This window comes from Cupressus sempervirens, chromosome 6 (assembly GCF_028749045.1).
Source record: "Cupressus sempervirens isolate cs-2001-9-10 chromosome 6, ASM2874904v1, whole genome shotgun sequence".
Taxonomy (NCBI): Eukaryota; Viridiplantae; Streptophyta; class Pinopsida; order Cupressales; family Cupressaceae; genus Cupressus; species Cupressus sempervirens.
Genome location: NC_143123.1, coordinates 168,552,968 through 168,558,450, shown reverse-complemented (window position 1 = coordinate 168,558,450; position 5,483 = coordinate 168,552,968). Strand labels below are relative to the sequence as shown.

Here is a 5,483-nt window from a genome sequence, read left to right as displayed (position 1 = left end):
ATTAAAATATGATATTAATTTTTCGTTAAATTAAACCATTAATTAAATCTTTTAATTAGGCTTAATTAATAGAAAATACATCAAAGAGTCATAAAATAAAATACGAAAACCCATTATAGCAAAACACATACAAAATCAAACCAAAGGTTAATATCACGAATTACGTCATCCGATGTATTCGAAAGGTACTCAACTCAGATACTTGTCCTAATTTTCAATTAGGACAAATGGCTTAAAGGGTTGGGATTTAGACATGAGAATTTATCTCCTCTCTCTTACCATTGAAATAATGCAATAGGGTACGCTTATCCTGGCAATTCAGAGAAGTCGATACCTGGTACTTGCAACCTGTATAAAAACTATGCATGTACAAGCACAATATATACTAATGCTAAGCTAAATAGGCAATGGCAGGAAGTGGTGCATCGTGTAGATCTCGACTGGCAGGTGACTATGACTCCCTTCCTTAACCACATCAGAAATGCAATACATAAGAACAAACACGCACACCATACACATGCAAGTATGGGGTAAGTATCCATAAGAAAACACATGTAATAATAAACCATCTAACTAATCATCATCAATAAATTGAAATCATTGAATAATCATCGTGCATACATGAAATGTAGAGTCTAAATAATCTCATCACATAATAAACTGAAACTAAAACAATATCTGATAATCTCAAAACAATGCTACTAACTATCAACATAAAACTAGCCCTAAGAGAGTTTGACAAAAATGTGACCTAGGGGCAGACACTACATGTTAATTATTATATATATGAATTATTAATATAATATGTTTTCTTTCATGTTGTTCTTTTTCAAACTTTGATCTTTTATATGTACTTAGTTAATCTCTTGTAATTCTTTAGCTTGCTTTCTTTTTTTTTTTTTTGAATTTGGTGGGTTGAGGCTCAACCTCCCCCTTATTTTGTTATATTAGATCTTTGAACTCTCGACATATAATAAAAAGAAAAAAAGAAAAACTATACATATATAATTATATTCAATAAATAAATCTACTAACAATTATATTTTTATAGTTTTCACAATATCATAATATATTATAATTACATACTCTAAAATATTTATTATTTTTATTATAATATAAATGAATTTTATTATTAAATTTTTATTTAGATATAATATAATCTAAAATTATTTCTCAAGGGCAAATACAAGTCATTATGTGACACTTGTTTATATATTAAATTGATTAAATAGAAAGTAATTAATAACACTCATGCATTTAAATTGTGACCCATTGTTTTTGACATTTTATTACTTATTTTTTTGATCTCTAACTTTCCCATTTCTAAGGGTAAGGTCCCATGGGCACCCGCTTGCTTAAAAATAGAGTGGGTGCCGCTGAATTTTTTTAGGAACTTTTAAACGGAAGCGGTCTCATGAATTTTTAATATGAATCCGCTTTAAACAATTAGCGCCCACAAACAAGGAAATATTAAATATGAAAATTTTATTTCTTCATAATTTTGGTGGAATGAATTGGTTTTTGGTGGGAAAATGAAAATAGATTATTGACAAGTGGCAAAATTTTCTCCTAAATTGGTGGAGCTAATTCCAGCCACACCCCTTTTTCATCCACTCAAAATGAAAAAGCTAAAAAGTAGGGGCTCCTATATAATAGGAAAATATTCTAATTAAAGCTTTAGCCCCAACCAAAAAAATGCATGGGACCTCCAATTCTCAAAAAATAGAGCCCAAACCCCCTCCATGGGACCTCTGCCTAATTCTCTTCCATTTCAAACAAATTCTATATTGAAAAGAGGATGAAAACAATGAAAGAAAATGAAGCCAAAAAGTCCATAGTAGGTGGAGAAAGCGGCCCCTCAAAAAAAAAGTCCACGACCTCACCTGGTACTCAAATTTCTACACTGCTTTTAAATGAATGAAATATTTTTAATGACATCCATAAGACCATAAGTCTAAAAGACCCACATAAAACTCCTAGTCAGTCTGATGTGATTTCTCGAAATCTCTTTTGTTGTAAATCTACATAAATAAAATAGCCCCATTAAAGAGTCTTCTCTTTCAAAAAAATCTTTTATCTTCACTAGGCATCTATTATAAGAAATTACATGCAAAAAGAGCGCTGCCAAATTTAACAAATGGAGATAAAAGTGAGTAAATAGTCGATAGTATTCTTTTCTATTTTCACGGTCATGTATGTCACTATCAAACAAAGTCCTATGCATTATCGACTATTTGCAAGTGTTTTTCTGTCAATGCAAATTCAGTCAAGGCATGGGCATCGACTATATTTACAAGTACTTTGATGGTAAAAAATCTCTACACAATCAAATCCAGAAACAAATATATATTAAGTACTTTTCTGTCAATGCATGTGCATCGACTATGTTTTTTAAGGACACTTGTTATTTTAATGAATGCAGCCGTGACCCTTCTAGTTGTATTTATGCAATTAAGCAGTGAATGCAATAACCATAACTCACAGTGAGGTTTTCCTATGAAAATATCTATAAAACATTGATTCTTTGTTATCTGTATCTTCTCTCAATCAATGGCTGTTCATCCGATCAAATTTACCTTGATGATTGCACTTTTTATAATTCTTTTCACAAATCCTTGTGTGGGTCGATTGAGTTGTCATCCCCAAGAGGCCCAAGCTCAACTTTCCTTCAAAGCAGCCATGAATGTCTCTGATGGAATTCTGAAATCATGGGTTAATGGAAGTGATTGTTGCTCCAAGTGGGATGGCGTATCATGCAATAACTTAAGTCATGTAGGACGGGTGGATTTCACTGCTTACAGTAACCATGCAGAGCACGGCGTGCAGAGTGGATACATATCTGATAGTCTGTGCAACCTTCCTTTCCTCAAATACCTCTACTTGGGGAGCATTGGCTTAACTGATATTGTTCCTTTCTGTTTGGGAAAGCTCTCTCATTGTCAATATCTGCAGCTAAACAACAATAGTTTGAGAGGGATAGTCCCCGCTACGTTTTGTCAATTAACCAATCTAATCTTTCTAGATTTAAGTTTAAACCAACTGAATGGAGTATTGCCACCATGTTTACAAAATCTCTCTTCGCTTAAGGCTCTGGATATTTCCTTCAACCAATTCCACGAGAGGATTCAGCTTACTGGTCTTTCCTCTCTTATGCAGCTGTAAGCACGTCAATTTTCATTCCACGAGAAAATTGCTTCTTCGCAACTGGCAATACCTTACTCTATAAAGATTCTCTGGCTCTCCCACATTACCATTTCAGATACGCTGTTTTATAACCTTTTAGAATTAAAATGCATGTTTCTATCGTACTGTGTACTCAATATTAGTACAGCTTGGATTCCCCAGTTCCAATTAGAAGGCTTAGCTGTAACCTCGTGTAGATTTGGTAGTCAAATTCCTCAGTGGTTAGTAACTCAATACTCATTAAAGAGATTGGCATTGGTTGAGAGCAATATCACTGGTGAAATCCCATCCTGGTTATGGAAGAACAATGCTGAGTTGTATAGGTTAAACCTTTTAGGAAATCATTTGCATGGAAGCCTAACTATCCCCAAAAGATTAGTCCCTATAATGATAGAATTAGATGTGTCCCGAAATGCATTGACTAGACACTTTCCATCTGTGTGGCCTCAGTATCTATAACTCTTGCTTGCTAATGACAATTGTCTAACTGGAAATATTCCTGCCGGCCTGTGCAATTTAATTCACCTTGTAAAGTTAGATCTGGCAAACAACAGTATGAATGGAAACATTCCTCCATGCTTTGCCAGCTATAAGGTAATTCAAGTCCTAAATCTAGGAGATAATAGTTTTGAGGGAGGCATACCCCATTGGCTCTGCACTTCCTCCCTGAGTCTGAGAAATAACAAGCTCAGTGGAGCTTTTCCTCCCTTATTAACCAATTGTAAGTCCTTAAAACTATTAGATTTGGGGCACAACAAATTGACCGATGATATTCCATGGTCAGTTGGAAATCTATCATTGCTTCAAGTCTTGATAATGAATAGTAATCATTTCAGTGGCGACATTCCTTTAGACATTTTCCAATTGAAGTAGCTCCAGATCTTAGACCTTTCATCTAACAACATATCAGGTTCTATTCCAGACAACATTGCATCTCTTCATGCAATGAGTGTAGCAAGAGAAGACGGTCATATGTTATTTTCCTGGTTGAACCTTTATCTTGTACATGAAAGAAACACCAGCATTAGGGCATGTTCTGAGCCTGGCCCTTTTAGTAAATTGGTATTTGAAGTTCCCTCTCATGATGAAGTGAACATGACGGTGAAAGGCATAGAGCAGCACTACTCATATATTCTTTCCACACTGACGCGCATAGATCTCTCTACCAATCAATTGAATGGACACGTGCCTTCAGATATTGGAAAGCTACAGGGATTAAGGTTTCTTAATCTGTCAATGAACAACCTCAGTGGAATTATTCCACCTAGTTTGGGAGCATTGAGTCAACTAGAGTGCCTGGATATTTCTACAAACAGATTTTCTGGAAGAATTCTTGCACAATTTCAATCTCTCACTTCATTGGCATCCTTAAATTTTTCCAACAAAAACCTCTCAGGTAGCATCCCACAAGGAGGACAAATGATCATGTTTGAAAACACATCATATTAAGAAATCCATGTATGGAAGGATGTCCAATCCCAAAAAAATGCTCATGGCCGAAATTTGCTCTCCACCATCCTTCTGTAAATGATATTCACGATGGAAATGAAGATTACACAAATAAAATATCATGGTATTGGATTGGACTAGGATTATCACATCTAGCAGGCTTTTCCTGTGTCATATTAGTGCTTGCTACAAGAAACGGGTAGAGGAAGAAGTACTTCATGTGGGTTGATAAGATTTTGAAGTAGCTATTTCCTTCCATCTGTAATAAGAGAATATGAAAGGTTCTTACACCAACAAGATCATGCAATACCATTCTGCAATTGTTCTAGTCTTGAGTCTTCAGCCTGTTTATTAACGATGTATTGTATTGTCAATAACTAGCTTTAATGTATTTGGGTAAAAAACAATAAATAATCAAAATAACCATTTATGCTGTCAAGAGCTCAACCATGTCTGAACGGTGAATCTATGTCACCTTTTGGCAATGTATTATTGCATGACTTGCTTGAAATCATTCTTCTGGAAATGATACCAACAGCCCGGGGCTAGCAATAACCCTTCTGGTGTGAATAAGTCACCATTTTATTCACTGGGGTCTCTATTTTTATTTTTCCTCTTTGTTCCTTGGTTCTCATTGTCTCTTCATTTGGAAGCAAAGCCATTCAGGTTAATTTGATCGTGCTAACTAATCATTCGGGATATCGTTAGTTTAAGAAGTAGTTTTCTGACAGTTTGATTATGTAACGATTAATATAGTTTTCTCAACTACCCGAACAGTTTTTAGGTTGTATATATTCTCTTGTTATTTTAACAAATTTTCTGTGCGTGCGTGTGTGCATTTTTAGTTTCAC

General features: G+C 34.7%; 1 pseudogene; it reads left to right on the top strand.

Moving 5' to 3' along the window:
* Window positions 1-2,427: 2,427 nt before the first annotated feature.
* Window positions 2,428-5,071, top strand: LOC149551786 (uncharacterized; annotated as a pseudogene).
* The last annotated feature ends 412 nt before the right edge of the window (window positions 5,072-5,483 follow it).